General features: G+C 45.2%; 1 protein-coding gene across 3 annotated transcripts in view; it reads left to right on the forward strand.

The window, feature by feature from the left end:
- The window catches only part of LOC139277132 (contactin-4-like), a 1,961,053-nt gene that overhangs the window by 441,249 nt on the left and 1,501,251 nt on the right, over nucleotides 1-18,553 (forward strand). The window lies entirely within an intron of this gene.

Here is an 18,553-nt window from a genome sequence, read left to right on the forward strand (position 1 = left end):
ACACACTGCAGCCACGGTGCGCCGGTGGTGGAGGGAGTGAATGTTGAAGGTGGTGGATGGGGTGCCAATCAAGCGGGCTGCATTGTCCTCATTGGTTTTGAGCTTCTTGAGTGTTGTTGGAGCTGTACTCATCCAGGCAAGTGGAGATCAGTCCATCACACTCCTGACTTGTGCCTTGTAGATGGTGGAAAGGCTTTCGGGAGTCAGGAGGTGAGACACTCACAGCAGAATACCCAGCCTCTGACTTGCTCTTGTTGCCACAGTATTTATGTGGCTGGTGCAGTTAAGTTTGTGTTTAATGGTGACACCCAGGATGTTGATGTTGGTGGATTTGACGATGGTAATCCCAGTGAATGTCAAAGGGAGGTGATTAGACTTTGTGGTCATGCATATCCCTACAGTTTCATTGGCTCACAATATCATGCTGCTCGCTCCACACAAAGCAAACTGACAGATGCCTGACAGCTATTCTGTTTCAATATTGATCAGACTAGATGTAGAAACTCATCATTCAATAGGACTTAAACCGTGGCTTTTCCAGCATAACTAAGATTGTAACAGAATAGCTGTCAGGCATCTGTCAGTTTGCTTTGTGTGGAGCGAGCACCATGATATTGTGAGCCAATGAAACTGTAGGGATATGCATGACCGCAAAGTCTAATCACCTCCCTTTGACATTCACTGGGATTACCATCGTCAAATCCACCAACATCAACATCCTGGGGGTCACCATTAAACAGAAACTTAACTGCACCAGCCACATAAATACTGTGACTACAAGAGTAAGTCAGAGGCTGGGTATTCTGCGGCGAGTGTCAAACCTCCTGACTCCCCAAAGCCTTTACACCATCTGCAAGGCACAAGTTCTACCTCCGTGACATCGCCCGTCTCCGCCCTTGCCTCAGTTCATCCGCTGATGAAGCCCTCATCCATGCCTTTGTTACCTCTAGAGTTGACCATTCCAACGCATTCCTGGCTGGCCTCCCACATTCTACCCTACATAAACTAGAAGTGATCCAAAACTCGGCTGCCCATGTCCTAACTCACACCAAGTCCCGCTCACCTATCACCCCCGTGCTCACTGACCTACATTGGCTTCCGGTAAAGCAATGCCTCGATTTCAAAATTCTCATCCTTATTTCCAAATCCCTCCAAGGCCTCGTCCTTCCCTATCTCTGTAATCTCCTCCAGCCCCACAACTCCCCCGAGATGTCTGCGTTCCTCTAATTCTGCCCTCTTGAGGATCCCTGATTACAATCACTCCACCATTGGTGGCCGTGCCTTCTGTTGCCTGGGCCCCAAACTCTGGAACTCCCTACCTAAACCTCTCCGCCTCTCCACCTCTCTGTCCTCCTTCAAGACGTTACTTAAAACCTCCCTCTTTGACCTAGCCCCTGCACTAATTTCTACATATGTGGCTCGGTGTCAAATTATTATCTCATGATATTCCTGTGAAGCACCTTGGGACATTTCACTACGTTAAAAGCGCTATACAAATATAAGTTGTTGTTGAATATGCTAGTCATCTGGTCATGTGTGTTCGATCATATGTATATATGGAATCAATAGACATTCAGCTGAAAGTTGGGTGTGGGGGTGGTAACAGCCATGAGGCGGGAGATTCTGCACCAGGCGCCGAAGTCTCGCCCCGCGAGCTTTATTGGGCTTACTGCCCCCGAGAGGAATGCAAAATCTCGCACTCCACTTCCTCTCGGGGGCAGGACCGGGCGCAAAAGGACACGAGTTTCCAGCATTATGCGGAGGGACGCCAAGCGCTGGCAGGAAGACAGTACCCGCCCCTTCCATTAAAGGGGAGGGCCATGCTGCCAACTTTGCAGGACGGGGAAGGGGCCATCGCTGGACTACCATGGAGCGGGGTGCCATGAGAGCAGCCCGGCACACAAGCGGAGCGTCGGGCTACAAGATGACGGCACAAACTCCGCGTTCTGCAGTGAACAAGGCCACGGCCGCTAATCCGGCCATTTTAAAAATTTTTCACCGTCGCATCTCCCTTTTAATTTCGCCCCGCGAAGCTGCAGCAGGGCATCGCTCTGGAGCCAAAACCGGTCCCTGCGCACGGTGATGACGTCACCTTCGTGGCCCGGGGCGCTACCAGTAGGCGTGGTGCACGATCGGTTAGCGCCGCCTCGAAACTCCCACCGAATTTGGCAGGAGTCGGGAGCAGTACCGCGCCCGGGCAAAAAGTTGTCCGTGCCCCAAACTTTTCCACCGTTCCATTTGTGTGAGAGCCAGATATGGACTACATTCAGGAAAGTATTAACCAAGACATTTTTCCCAGGAAATTGGAAGAAGTTCTGCACCTTCACCAAACACTACCACCTCAACTCAGCTTTCGAGAAAGTTATGCAGTGTGACGGAGTTATGATAATCCGGGGTTACTGGTGCTGGCATTCGGTGAGAGGAAACCGATCCCAAGTTATTCTCTGCTCCCAGCAACCACTAGATTCAATTGAAAAGAAATCTGAAATACTTTCTCATCTTAGTTGTCTTGAGCTGCACTCTTGTGTTACATCCCTTAGCTATCTATCAATCCATCCATAAGTCTTGATTCTGGCATGTGCCAGTTGGGAAAACAGTGTATATAAGGCATGTGAAACATTTGACATGTCCATCGGGTATGAGACACCAATTTGTCTCAAATGTGTTCATTTTTGTTTGAAGAAGAATGTGTGGAAAACTGTTTCTCCCTGTCTCTATTACCAGAATGGAGAAGTGGGGAACTGACAGCTACCATAGAAGCAGACACTCATACGGTTTAGATAATTTTTTGAAACTGATTTCATAAGTCATGTTGGGTTTTGCACCCCACTGAACCTTTCCCAGCGTCACAAATAGATTAAAAAAATAGCAAAACACAGCAACAAATTTCCAAATAATTTCCCCGATTGTGTCTTAAAAACATCTGTCTGTAAACCACCATCGTTGAGACCTGGTCTTGAGACGGAATCTGTTTCTGGAGTTGTGTCTTGTACATGCTGTTTCAGTGCATGGCTGCTGACTTGAGTACCTCCTACGTTGGTTACTGTTTTATGTTTGTGTTGCGGTACTGGCTTACACAGATCAGAAAGATTTCTGGCTTGATTACTAGTCTGTGCGATGGCAGTAATGAATGTGCTCTTTAGCTCGGGCCCAAGTTTCCCCAGGAGTTGCTCCTTTTTTTTTTGGAGTAACTTGATTTTTCTGGACTATCTTTTTAGTTGCAATTCTGGCCATTTAATTTGCGCCAGTGTAAGTGAGTTAGTTAGGTTTTTTTTTTAGTTCAGTTTTTTTGTCAAAAGGGGACGTTCCCAGCCACTTCCCCCTGTTTTAGGCGTTTGGCCAGCAAATAGTTGCTCCAAACTAACTTAGGCCAGCGTATGTTGCCAACTCTGTCAGCACAGAAAAACCTTACCTAGAGTTAAGGAATCGACGCAAGTAACTACATTTAAAGCACCACCAAGCACCAAACAAAGCACGAAAAGTAATAAGCAATTAATTAACAAATAAAACAGAAGGAACCCTGCCCCTAAAGCACCAAGATCAAAGTAATAAGCAATCAATAATTAACAAATAAAAAAATAGAAGGAACCCTGCCCCTAAAGCACCAAAATCAATCAGTAAATAACAAATAAAAAATAGAAGTCCTACCTTAGGGAACGCAGCGGGCCGCCGATGAGGGAGCCCATTCGGCCCGGGCTAGGGACGGTGTGCTTCGGGCCCCTCCCACACAGCGTTTGCGGAAACAGCCTGCCAGGAGCTATTGCACAAGCGCGCAGACTCTAGCGCGCATGTGCAGAGGTCCCGGGACTGTTTTCAGCGCCGGGACCTGGCTCCGCCCCCAATCCATTGGGCCACGCTGTACCACGACCAAAGAGAGGCTGGGGAGCGGTAAAATACCGACGTCTTTTTTCGGCGCGCTTGGAGGCGGACAATAGCGGCTCACCTCGGGTGAGGGTGCCAGAAAAACAGGTTAGGGAAACTCTAGCCTAACATCTCTAAAGTAGGGGAATAAGGAAATACAGCCAGAGTTTCTATGATGTCATTATTCATTAATTCTTAACTGGAAAGAGGGTGATATGTAGGTGAGGATTCATTGGGCTTTGTCTAAGAAATCTCACATTTATGCTTGAATTCCTCATTAATATCTACTATTCAGCCTCAAGTGTGAAGTATAAGAATTGCCCTTGGAAGGTGTGTTGGAGTATTGCCATCCATGGGGCTGTAACCTCGCCTCACAATCCTGTCCACAGAAAAAGATGATATGGGGACCAAATTGAAGGAGAATCAAAAAATCTATTAACATAGTTCAGGCCTAATTATTTAAACCATGCATTAAATCCCAGAACAAACTGATCAGAAGAGATGAAATTAATGTCTGTGAAATTAATTCTCCATAAAAATGTATGAGCATAAAAAATAGGTGCAGTAGTAGGCCGTTCAGCTGTTCGAGCCTGCACCATTCATTAAGATCATGGCTGATCTTCTACCTTAACTCCACTTTCCCACCCGATCCCCATATCCCATAATTCCCCGAAGAGTCCAAAAATCTATTGCTCTTAGCCTTGAATACACTCAATGACTGAGCATCCACAACCCTCTGGACTAGAGAATTCCAAAGATTCACAACCCAATGAGTGAAGAAATTTAGAATCACAGAACGGTTACAGCACAGCAGGAGGCCATTCGGCCTGTCGAGCCCGTGCCGGCTCTCTGCAAGAGCACTTTAGTCAGTCCCATTCCCCCGCCCTCTCCCCGTAGCCCTGCAATTTATTTTCCTTAAGTTACTTATCCAACTCCCTTTTGAAAGCCGTGATTGAGTCTGCCTCCACCACCCTCTCAGGCAGCGCATTCCAGATCCTAACCACTCGCTGCGTAAAAACGTGTTTCCTCATGTCGCCTTTGCTTCTTCTGCCAATCACGTTAAGTCTGTGTCCTCTGGTTCTCAACCTTTCCGCCAATGGGAAGAGTTTCTCTCTCTCTACTCTGCCCAGACCCCTCATGATTTTGAACACCTCGATCAAATCTCCTCTCAACCTTCTCTGCTCCAAGGAGAACAACCCCAGCTGCTCCAGTCTATCCACGTAACCGAAGTCCCACATCCCTGGAATCATTCTCTGCACCCTCTCTTAAGGCCTTCACATCCTTCCTAAAGTGTGGTGCCCAGAATTGGACACAATACTCCAGTTGAGGCCGAACCAGTGTTTTATACAGGTTCATCATAATTTCCTTGCTTTTGTACTCTATAATCTATTTATCAAGCCCAGGATCCTGTATGCTTGTTTAACCACTTTCTCAACCTGCTCTGCCACCTTCAACGATTTGTGGACACATACCCCCAGGTCTCTCTGTTCAGGCACCCCCTTTAGAATTGTACCCTTTAATTTATATTGCCTTTCCTCATTTTTCCTACCAAAATGTATCACTTTGCATTTTCAACGTTAAATTCCATTTGCCACTTCCCCGCTTATTCCACCAGCCTGTCTATGTCCTCCTGAAGTCTATCACTATCGTCTTCATCTCAGTCCTAAATGGCCGACCCCTTATCCTGAGACTGTGACCCTGTGTTCTCGAGTCCCAGCCAGGGGAAACATCCTCTCTGCATCTACCCTGTCAAGCCCCTGAAGAATTTTGTACATTTCAATGTGATCACCTCTCATTCTTCTAAACTTTAGCGAATATAGGTCTAATCTACTCAATGTTTCATTGGACAATCCCCCCCCCCATCCCAGGAATCAGTCTGGTGAACCATGGCTGCATTCCCTCGATGGCAAGTATATCCTTCCTAAGGTAAGGAGATCAAAACTGTACACAATACTTCAGGTGTGGCCTCACCAATGCCCGATATAATTGCAGTGGGACATCTTGTGGCCGAAATTGCCTCTCACGATAAGGCCTCTGGCCACGGTGTGGCGAGGTGTGGCTGCCCACGCTCCGCAGAGGGGCCGCCATTTTGTAACCTGCCCTTCATCAGGGTCGGAGCAGTGTCCGGGATCGCTCCGCCCGTTTTCCTGCCGCGGCGTGCATGCGCCGACCCCATACCGACCGCATACCGACCGCCTTCCCGAAATTGCCCCGCGGGAAATATCACTTTTGTGGAATCGCCCCATGGGAGCGGTGCCACTGCCAGTCGGTGAACATAAGAACATAAGAATTAGGAACAGGAGTAGGCCATCTAGCCCCTCGAGCCTGCTCCGCCATTCAACAAGATCATGGCTGATCTGGCCGTGGACTCAGCTCCACTTACCTGCCCGCTCCCCGTAACCCTTAATTCCCTCATTGGTTCAAAATCTATCTATCTGTGACTTGAATACATTCAATGAGCTAGCCTCAACTGCTTCCTTGGGCAGAGAATTCCACAGATTCACAACCCTCTGGGAGAAGAAATTCCTTCTCAACTCGGTTTTAAATTGGCTCCCCCGTATTTTGAGGCTGTGCCCCCTAGTTCTAGTCTCCCCGACCAGTGGAAACAACCTCTCTGCCTCTATCTTGTCTATCCCTTTCATTATTTTAAATGTTTCCATTGGATCACCCCTCATCCTTCTGAACTCCAACGAGTAAAGACCCAGTCTACTCAATCTATCGCCATAAGGTAACCATCATATCGGCGGTATCTCTGCCACAATCCATGCGGCACAGAAAAACTTCAAAAAACAGGAGGTGCGCCCTGTTTCGGGCAGAGGTGAATTTATACCCCCTTTACTCTAGTCCTTTGTAATAAAGGCTAACATGCCATTTGCTTTCCTTGCACTCCGCTGAAACAATCTCTCCACTTTTATTTTAGTTACATTTCTTTATTTCGGGATTGCCAAGGAATTGTCGATATTCGGCACTTGGAAGTTATTTTTGGTTGGGACGGATGCAGTTGCAGCTGAGGGGCGGAAGTGTCCTGCAGCGGGTCTGCGTCCCCGATCACTCATCAGCGCTGCGCTAATGACGTCACATCATCTCTCCCCTTCAGTTGCAGGGGAGGGCCGCTGCGAGCTCGGCATAGTTTTAAGTTAGGTCCACCAAGGAATTGTGCAATTTGGAAAGTATTTGCCCCTGTCAACAGAAAGTGTATTTATAAAATATGTTTATTTCAGAGCAGTGCTTTTATACAACGTGGCGAACACATGTTTAAAATGAACAATGAACAGCACTTCATTTTGGCACAAGTTACACTGACTGCCTCAATTAACGGAAACATTATCCTCCCTGCAGCACTGCTGGACATGGTTAATTAAAGGCAGATAACTCATCTTTAGTTATATTGTCATTGTTGGAATGAAAGTTAGATTCAAATTGCGAGCAGTACATTATAATGAAATTGATTTTACTTAAGCTTGTTTTTTTTCCAATTGAGTGGAACTACTTTATGTGATCCATACTGTACTTATTCCTGTTGCCTTTCATGATGATTGATGTTATTGCAATCCGTATCTGTGCAGATGTTTTCCTACAATTCATAGCCTTCAGATCAGGAAACTATCAAAGTCAAAACACACACATTCTTTTCTGTTTATTCCAAAAATACTTTAACTGAAATAATATTTGACTCTCTCGATTTCTTCAGTTCTATTCTTTAACAGTAATTGTTAACTGAATAACTGAATAACTGAAAATTATTTTTGCAGATGTTTTAAAAAAGGATGTCGATTTTGCAATTGGCAAAAATATTCGGAATCCAAAAGATCAAAGGATGGCATAGAAGAACTATTTGATTTTCACAAGTATCCAAATTCATTCCACATTTTGCATATAAACAGGGAAAAACTAATTACTGCTTGTACCGAGTAATTATAGCAAAGATAGTGAAGGTATTCTTTCAAATAATTACAAAACGCACTAATTAGGCAATCTTGTTCCTCAGTTTGTCACAATTATTTCCATGCAGCATAAACATAAAAGCTTTTATCCATTGAGATCTCTCTAGATCCTTCAAATGACATGCTGGTTTGCCATTGCCATGTGGCAATGTCGATACCTGTGGTGCAATGAGAGTCAATGTCCTTACTCTCTAAGTACACTTCTGAGGCTGAACTTCCTGCTACATGTGCATAAGCCATGAAGCAAGAGTAGTAGAAGGCAGTGATGGTTTTTTTGTCTGTTTATATTGCATCTCCGAGTCTTACTCGCATCCTAAATTAGCGGACAAAACTAAGCTTGTTAAGGTCAATGAAAGCCGTATTAAATGGTTCTTGGAAGGATGGTTGGCTGACTGCTCTTAATGTGAGATGCAAACATGGCTGGTGACACCTTGGAACAACCTTTGTACTGCTGCAGAGAACTGACACATGGGTACACGGGGGCAAATCAGTCATCAAATATTTTGGGTGTGAAAGAAACATTTCAAACAATTGTACTAGCTGTGGGAGAGGAGGTGGGGGGGAAGATACGAGTCTCACAATATGTTGCAAAGCACATCAGAAAAACTCGAACAATGTACTGTACAATATTGCCCTCAATATTGAATGATGAGAAGCAGCAAGCATTGGACGAGCAGGAGGACAAACAGCAGCGATGAGCACCTCGTCAGCTATTGTAGCCAGGGAGACAGCTTTCATGGAATCATTTTACAGTTCATTGAAGTGAACTCTGCAATTGGTCACTGTTACTTTCTCTTGGCCATATATACAGTCATGTAATTACTATTGCTTTAACTATTTAATTATTTCTGAGAACTGCATGTTCCCTGTTTACTCAAACACCTGGCACTTTCTTTCTTCACTGTGACAGAACGTCAAATATATTTTAAAAATAGACGCTATTAGACTGCATGTGTTTTCGCTTCCGTTTATCTGTCGTGGTTTGTTAACATCCGAAAAAAACCCTGTGTATGTGGTTAACTCCTGCTTGCTCTCTGAGTGTGGAAGTAGCGATGGAGGGAATTGGCAGGTCGACTGAGAGCCAGAAACCACGCCAACTTAATCTGTGCCTAACCCTAATAAAAAGAAAGACTTGCATTTATGTCGCGTCTTTCACGAGCACCCGACGTCTCAAAGCACTTTACAGCCAATGAAGTACTTTTGGAGTGTGTAATATATCTGTATCTGTGCTTGTGAATGGAAAGCATGTGCACACTAAAATGATCAAGCACATAACACTGGACATAATTGTGATTGCTGGATTTGTTGCTCATGATTGTCTGAAAACATTTGCTAAGTGACTTGAAGACAAACATGGCTATTTCTTGGAGTTGGGACCCCCAAGCATCCATAGCAGTGCCAGGACATTTAGTTATGCATTATGGCGGTTGCCATTGCTGTTGTTCCCGTTCAATGGCAAACAAACAACTATTTGTCTAACCTAACCAGATTAACTTGCACTGGTGTCTGTTTAGAGACAAATAACTGGTACATGTCATCATCATCATCATCGGCAGTCCCTCGGAATCGAGGAAGACTTGCTTCCACTCTTAGAATGAGACCTTAGGTGGCTGAATGGTCCAATACGTGAGACACAGTCCCTGTCACAGATGGGACAGATAATCGTTGAGGGTAAGGGAGGGTGGGACAGGTTTGCCGCACGCTCTTTCTGCTGCCTGCGCTTGATTTCTGCATGGTCTAGGCGATGAGACTCAAGGTGCTCAGCGTCCTCCCAGAAGCTCTTCCTCCACTTCGGGCGGTCTTTGGCCAGGGACTCCCAGGTGTCAGTGAGGATGTTGCACTTTATCAGGGAGGCTTTGAGGGTGTCCTTGTAACGTTTCCTCTGCCCACCTTTGGCTTGTTTGCCATGAAGGAGTTCCGAGTAGAGCATTTGCTTTGGGAGTCTCGTGTCTGGCATGCGAAAAATGCGGCCCGCCCAGCGGAGCTGATCAAGTGTGGTCAGTGCTTCAATGCTGGGGATATTGGCCTGGTCAAGGACGCTAATGTTGGTGCGTCTGTCCTCCCAGGGGATTTGTAGGATCTTGCGGGGACATCTTTGGTGGTATTTCTCCAGGGACTTGAGGTGTCTACCACTGTAATTGGCCCATGCCTCTGAGTCATACAGGAGGGCGGGTATTACTACAGCCCTGTAGACCATGAGCTTGGTGGCAGTTCTCAGGGCCTGGTATATGTATCATAATATTGTCCATCAGATAGTGTGCCCACTTAGGCTTGTGTACTGATATCTCTTCGATGGATTAGTCAGCATGAAATCTCTGTCCTACACATGATAAACAATGCCTGCTTTTGCTATATCTGCCCCTAAACCTTCCTCACCAGTGTTCTGCTTTTACCTTGTGTTCCCTCTTCCACATAAAAAGAAGAACTTAAATGTATGTAGTATCTTTAATATAGAAAAATGTCCCAGTGCTTCATAGAGGAGGAGCTGAAGCAAACTTTGTGGGAAGGTTAGGAAAGATGATTAAAAGTCTTGTCCAGAAGAAGAATTTTGGTGAGGCTTTTCCTGTTATGGAGGAAGGTGGAGAGGAGAAATGCAGAGAGTAAGGCTGAGATAGTGGAGGGCTCTGGCACCAGTAGCAGAGGGGAATGAGGGAGAGTGCACAACATGCCAAAATCAGAGGCCTGGAGAGGACATGTTGCACTCCAGGAGTGCCAGATCGTGGAGAAGGGCTGGATCCTGTCATTCTTCTCCGAAATAGCGGAAAGACCAGTCACATCCCAAGGGACCGGCGGGAGGGGGGGGGGGCGGTTTAACAGTATTTGTCGGGGGGTGTTTGTGGCTCAAATGTGGATCAGTGGTCCTTTCTCGGGAGCAATACAATCGTCGGATCGATCTCGTTATGGAGGTTGTATTTAACTAACCGGCACAAGCACGTAGGCCGAATGGTAGCCTCCTGTGCTGTACCATTCGATGATTTTAAGGTAGGGTGGGGTGAGGCCATGGAGATGAGGATGAGGATTTTAGGTTTGATACACGGGGGAACAAGGAGGCAGTAAAAGTCAGAGGGCAATGGGTACATGGGGCTTAGTGTGGAACAGAATTTTGTGGAGTTTATGATGATGTGGAGTTTGGAGCATGGAGGTTGGGAGACTGGCAAAAAGGACATTGGAGAAATAGTCGAAAGGTGCTAACTGTCATGGGAGGAAGGGAGAGAAAGAGGAAAAGGTCACAATTAGTGCTAGGATGAATATCCTTGCTGGGTGAAGAGAGCAAATGGGACATTAGAAGTATAGAAGAATATATGGCCCCTATTGTTCATATTCTGTTTACAATTTCCTTCAAATTAGTCCCCTTTTGCCATGGTTTTTTTTCTTTTCTATTGGTGAATCTTTTATATTCCTCTTGGTCAGTACTCCAGTACACCAGTTTATCAGATTATTTTTGCTAACTGGTCATTTGGTGAATTTTTACACATCAAACAATCTTAAACTTGTTTTATTTTTACACAGCAGTGCTCAGCTAGTGTGTCCTGTTGTCCTGATTAGTAATCCTGATTTGCAATGTTTCCAATTTCCTCAAGCTCATCTCCTTAATTGCACATCATCAGGTTGTTGGCTTTAGCATAATTAGGCTAACTGCACTGAAATCAAACTTCTATTATGAACATCTTCGTTTCTGGATTGAAATCATAAAAAGTATTGGAGCAACACAGAATGTACAGTCCAATTTTCTATTACCCCTTTCACTAGGTGGTTTTACCTTGTAAGATGGAATCATCATCATAGGCAGTCCCTCGGAATCGAGGAAGACTTGCTTCCACTCTTAAAAATGAGTCCTTCGGTGGCTGAAGAGTACAATACAAGAACCACAGTCCCTGTCACAGGTGGGACAGATAGTCATTGAGGGAAGGGGTGGGTGGGATTGGTTTGCCGCACGCTCTTTCCGCTGCCTGTGCTCGGTTTCTGCAGGCTCTCGGTGATGAGACTCGAGGTGCTCAGCGCCCTCCTGGATGCACTTCCTCCACTTAGGGCGGTCTTTGGCCAGGGACTCCCAGGTGTCAGTGGGGTTGTTGCACTTTATCAGGGAGGCTTTCAGGGTGTCCTTGTAACGTTTCCTCTGCCCACTTTGGGCTCGTTTGCCATGAAGGAGTTACGAGTAGAGCGCTTGCTTTGGGAGTCTCGTGTTGTTATACGGTCAAAGACGGTTTTGACACGAGATTTTGTAGCTACAGCTCTTGAAACAAGTGCTTCAAATGGTGAGATTGCTTATTCGGCAATTACAACATGAAATGTTCTTACTAATTTGGTCCTCATTACTGAAATATTGCAGGGGAGAATATTTGTTATGATCAGCCTAATGAGCAAAGAACCAATGACTCTGTATCCTGTTGTTCAGTGCTTGCCAAACGCACACAGAAGCCGAACAATTGCAAGCATGATGCACTGAAAATCGTTAATCAGTGTTTCTGACCGACCTGTAAATTAATTCTATCTGAAAATAGATGGGTGAGGAGAGGGTGTGACTGCGAATGCTGTTTGCGACATCTCACTTCTGATCATAATCATGGTGGAGCTGGATAATAAGGACATATGATAAAATTATGCTCTAAATTTAGGGAGAAACATAGAAGCATAGAAACATAGAAAATAGGTGCAGGAGTAGGCCATTCGGCCCTTTGAGCCTGCACCGCCATTCAATGAGTTCATGTTGGAACATGCAACTTCAGTACCCCAATATATAAAGTTTATTTATATCTGTGTTACTGAAGAGCACTGTATGTATCAGTATATATAATATTTGCTGTATTGTTGATACTTTTGCCAGGATGCTCCACCAAAATAAAGTTGTGCTACAATTATTTACTGATCCAGTAATTTTAATGGCTTATAATACTGCTACTACTAGGAGAAGTACTAGCTCGGAATTGTGTTTTTAAAATAGCAACCACAATCTAAACTGTTGCTGTAAAGTTGAAGTTTTTCCGTTGCAGTATAAGGGCAATCAATCAGTACTGAGTAAAATGTTCCCTTTAAATGAATGTTCCCGTTAACAAAGTGTCATTAATTAACATGCAAGGTGTAAAGCTAATGGTATTAGATCCTGGCTAAGGGCAGACATTGGGATGGCCAGAGCTTCACTTCGTGGGAGGAAGAGGTCAGAGTAGCTGCCGCCATTGCACGCACCACGTGCTCGACATCTTCACCGAGGTGTACGAAAGCACGGGCCTTACACTAAACATCCGTAAGACAAAGGTCCTCCACCAATCTAACCCCGGCACACAGCACTGCCCCCAATCATCAAAATCCACGGTGCGGCCCTGGACAATGTGGACCACTTTCCATACCTCGGGAGCCTGCTATTAGCAAGGGCAGACATCGACGACGATGTCCAACACTGCCTCCAGTGTGGCAGTGCAGCCTTCAGTCGCCTGAGGAAGAGAGTGTTTGAAGACCAAGACCTCAAATCTGGCATCAAGCTTATGGTCTACAGGGCAGTAGTGATACCCGCCCTCCTATATGGCTCAGAGACGTGAACTATTTCCAGCAGACATCTCAAATCGCTGGAGAAATACCACCAACGATGTCTCCGCAAAATCCTGCAAATCCACTGGGAGGATAGACACACCAACATCAGTGTTCTCGCTCAGGCCAACATCCCCAGCATTGAAGCACTGACCACACTCGTCCTGCTCCATTGGACGGGCCACATTGTCTGCATGCCCCAAAGCAAACGTTCTACTCGGAACTCCTGCACGGCAAGTGATCCCCGGGTGGGCAGAGGAAACGCTACAAGGACAACCTCAAAGGCTCCTTGATAAAATGCAACATCTCCACCAACACCGGGGAATCCCTGGCCAAAGACTGCCCGAATTGGAGGAAGAGCATCCAGGAGGGCGCTGAGCTCCTTGAGTCTCGTCGCCGAGAGCATGCAGAAATCAAGCGCAGGCAGCGGAAGGAGCGTGTGGCAAATCAGTCCCACCCACCCTTTCCTTCAACCACTGTCTGCCCCACCTGTGACAGAGACTGTAATTCCTGCATTGGACTGTTCAGTCACCTGAGAACTTACTTTTAGAGTGGAAGCAAGTCTTCCTCGATTTCGAGGGACTGCCTATGATGATGATGAACGCGAGTGAGATATCCTTGTAAAGCACTACAGTACTGATATTTATGCAGGGTTGAGATGTGGTGTAAAGATGCTAAGGTATATTTTTTACCAAACATTAAATGTAGCGTTGGTATAAAAGTCCTTTAAAAGAAGCAGCAAACCAGGCAACAGGGGACATTGGTCATATATACTGTTACTATCACTACTTACAACTTTTCAGCTATTCTTAAAAAAAAATGTGCATCGCCATTGACAATGGGAAAAAAACAAAGCATTTGCTTGTGCAGAGCTCGATTCATTGTAACAATAGACGAGCAAGATTTGGAACTTGCAGCACAGCATTGGCAGAAGGATTCTTTGAAACTCGTTGTGTGGGAGCCTGAGACGATATGCGTGGTGATAGAGTTGGGGAGAGGAGACGAGGATTATAGACTGTATAGAAGATTCAGCATTCTTAGAAACAACTATTTTTTTCACGAAAAATAGTGAGCAGAAGAAAATATACTGCAAGTCAGAGCTTCTCAATCGAGGGGTCCACAGCCCCCGAGGAGTCGCCGAGAAGATTTAAGGGGGGATCGCCAGTTGGTTTTCCCCATCAATACATAGGGGAGACTATTGATGTTTATGGCATAAACTTCTGTATGGACCATGGGACAAAGCTTGTTTTCTTGCCTAGATTTTTAGTTCAGTAGTCTCCATGTGGGAAGTACCTAGAACCATGCTAAATAGGTTAAACACATGTATCTGAAGCAAAAATAAAATGTTTCCAAGTCTGAACATTGAGTGTTACTGAGAAATAGCCCGAAACAAAGAAAAACATAAAAATGGTTGCAATGGGCTTTCTTTCCCCGAGCAATGGTGGCATATCAGTGCGACTGCTAAATTTCAAGCATGGGTAGAGTAAGAATTGGTGAAAAGAAATATCACTGAGGACATCATATGGTGCAGTTATACATAAATCTAAGCTTTGTTTTCAAGACCGTTGCTAAGAACGAGATCTACCATAGCAACCATTTATTTCATACACACTTATTGACATTTCAGACGGATACCCGCACTCATTTGTCAATCATAGAATTATAATAATAATTCTAATAATAATAAAAATAATAGTATTGTTTTTTTTAAAGATTGAAGTACTGAAAAAACGAAAGAGATCTGAAAACAAGTTGGAGGCTGAAAAGGAATGCGTACCTATGAATCACCATCAGAATCAAGGGTATCTGTTTCCTCAGGCCGAGATACAACATTCTCACAACCTGCACACGAGCAGATGCCAGTGCAAGGTAGCTTGTGGAGATGACAACAAGCACACTGGGTCTTTTTGCATGAACAATGTGCAAGCCCTATTGCACTGGCTGGTGCTGGACAAAGTGTCATCCAGCCGAATAAGTGCATCTTCACGTTTCCACCCATGATCCTTTGGAGATAGTATTTCCGGCATGTTCTCAAGACATCGCTTGTGAATTGCAGACGGGTAATTGGCACGCTGTATATGCTTGTGCAGTGAATCTTTATTTGGTGGCGAGCACTTCTCGGCACAACTTCCGGTCTTGAACATTTGACACCCGGCCTGGTTTACATCCTTGCATCCACTCGGCCCGTAGAGTTCGCAAGTGCATGCCTCTAGTTCTTCACAAAGGGATTCTGAAACAGCAAAAGAGGTCCCTAACTTCTCAAATGTCGAAGCGTGCTCTTTACTGGCGATCAGGAATTTTGCTGATTTCACCTCCCCATTCCAGACATCATCATAGGCGGTCCCTCAAAACGAGGATGACTTGCTTCCACGCCCAAAAAATGGATGAGTTCACAGGTGTTTCGAAAGAAGAACCTGAACTACATCTTCCTACAAGGGTGGAAGATGCCTGTGCGTGGATTTTTTTTAACGTGGGGTGGCCGTTGCACATCAGCCACCACACGGGCTTGACAGAGCGAGGTCTTGGTCCAGTGGCAAGGGTTACCCAAGACGACTGGAGACCTGCTCTGCTGCACGGACCTAGTGCGCACACGTATCGCAGTGTGGGCTGGCCCGTGCTGCCCCTGGGCCCCTGGCCCCAAACTCAGGCCTCCCCTGGGCCCCGATCACATCCCTCCACAGTCTCAGCTCCTTCGCCCCAATCTCGCCGCTCCTGCTGCACCTGCCCACGTTCCATGGAACATAGGCTACTGCTGGTTCTTCATTCTGATCAAATTGAGCAGAATTCCATGCAGAGCACTCACTGAATCACATCCTGATAAACAGTGAAACCCTATGAGAACAGCACATACATCTTTCCCAAAGTGATCAAAGATGCGATGGACATCTATTGTACGCATGTTGTTTCCTCTTCCTGTGCGAGAGTAGAGCTTGGCATCATGTCTGTGCAGAACATTAAGCACAAAACAAAGACATCAATGTCAGGACTGTTTATGATGACTTGCTCACTGGAACTGGCAGCAAATGTGTTGTGAAGCAGTAGCCATGTGTCGGCTTCTTCCTGGTTGGAGAACCGTGCTGAGATTGGTCCCACCTCCAGATCTCCAACAAAGAGCGTTACATCAATAATCTCCTTTGCAGACTTGCACCATCTTTCATAAAGGAAGTGCAGAAGATTTTCCTTGTTGTCACTGCAAGTCAGAGATTTTGTCCACTGCTTTGGAATTTTCTGGTCAGGAGAGATTTTGGTGATTTGCGTTCAGCCAACTAAGCTCCGTCCACCACATTTGATGCTGTTGGTCATCTGTCTGGAAAAAGTGGATCACTCTGGATTTATCCATCTTTGCTTGTCTCACAAGAACTTTCAGAACTTGGTCAGCAAACTGTCCAAATGTTGATTGTGGTTTCATGATTTGAATCAAAGCCATAGCATCCTACACCCATGTTCAACCATTTGGGATCCCATCAATGGTAGGGGGTGGGTTGACTGACCCCTCAAGAAAGTGTAAGAGCTTGGCTTTCTTTGTTTTGATGATTAGCTAGAGGCAAGGGCAATGGTCCTAATGCATGAATCAGCGTCTCGTTGATGTCCACTTTTCTCGCTGTTCCAACAACTATTAGTCTGGTGAATAAGTTCCGATCTGCTTTCAGAGTAATCTCTCTATCCTTTACTTTTGTTTTGGTAGATTTTCCTGAGTCCTTGAAAGATTTAAGTTTCATCTTCTTGACAGGATCATGAAAGCTGACATCTTGGTTTTGTAGTTGCTTCTGACAGAAAGTCATGAATGCTTGCTTTCCCTTCTCCTCGGCCTCTGTAAGGTCTTTCACCACAGGTGCTGATGTAACTTGGCCTCATGTAATGTGAGACAACTGATCTGTCTCCAAGGAAGGGTCAAAAGGATTAACCATATTCTGAATGGTGTCCATGATATTCCTCACATCCTTTTCATCATGCTTCCTTCTTGTCTTGTCCAAGTCAACGGGAGACCTTGTTGACGTTCTATGACTAGCCATCTATTGACATTGTCTACTTATCGCAGTCCTTTCATGCGATGACAAGATCCATCTTTATACAGGTTGCTTGTTGAGAGTAAATCCTGTCAAACCTCCCTTTGTCTTGCAATTTTAGCCTCTCTTGTACCAATAAAGTTCCACTGATGAACACTTGTGAAAAATGTTATCCAGCTAGAATCCGAAAAATAAATGATGTTGCCTTTGGCTCCCGCAACTCCGTGCATTCAGTGACTGACTCTAATCGATCTAGTGCAGAGATCGTGATTGGCTGATTTTTGCGGTACTGACAAATACACTAGCTTTGATTGGTCATTTAAGTAAATCGCAATTACATCATCATTCTGGGTTTTGACGAGATTTCTGCCTATTTTTTAATGAAGATTTCTGCAAAATGCTCACTTTTTGAAGATGGTAACATTGATTTTTTTGATAACTAATATTGGTGTGAAAAAAAAAATTCTATGTTTCGATATGAAGTACTTCCACAGAGGGGACTACGGAAATGCATTTTTTTGAGACTCGGCCCACGGTCTAGTAGTCTCCCATGTATATTGAGACAAGTGGAACAGTATCAGCGATGCAAAGGCAGTGCATACGCAGTCAATTCAGGTTCTTGCTGTTGGACACCATTTGCACGGTCGCTGACTTTTACAACATTATTTATCTGGGTAAGCTTTTTTTTGATCCAACCCTAATCGCTTCCACGTTCATAAACTACTAGCTGCTTTTAACTATTAAGTGAAATAGTGGGAGTTGTAACTTCTCTTCGGGGGGAGTAAACATAGAAACATAGAAAATAGGTGCAGGAGTAGGCCATTCGGCCCTTCGAGCCTCCTCCACCATTCAATATGATCATGGCTGATCATGCAACTTCAGTACCCCATTACTACTTTCTCTCCATACCCCTTGATCCCTTTAGCTGTAAGGGCCACATCTAACTTCCTTTTGAATATATCTAACAAACTGACCTCAACAACTTTCTGTAGTCGAGAATTCCACAGGTTCACAATTCTCTGAGTGAAGAAGTTTCTCCTCATCTCGGTCCTAAATGGCTTACCCCTTATCCTTAGACTGTGTCCCCTGGTTCTGGACTTCCCCAACATGGGGAACATTCTTCCTGCATCAACCTGTCCAATCCCGTCAGAATTTTATATGTTTCTATGAGATCCCCTCTCATTCTTATAAATTCCAGTGAGCCTGAGTTGATGGCAG

This window comes from Pristiophorus japonicus, chromosome 12 (genome assembly GCF_044704955.1).
Source record: "Pristiophorus japonicus isolate sPriJap1 chromosome 12, sPriJap1.hap1, whole genome shotgun sequence".
Lineage (NCBI taxonomy): Eukaryota > Metazoa > Chordata > Chondrichthyes > Pristiophoridae > Pristiophorus > Pristiophorus japonicus.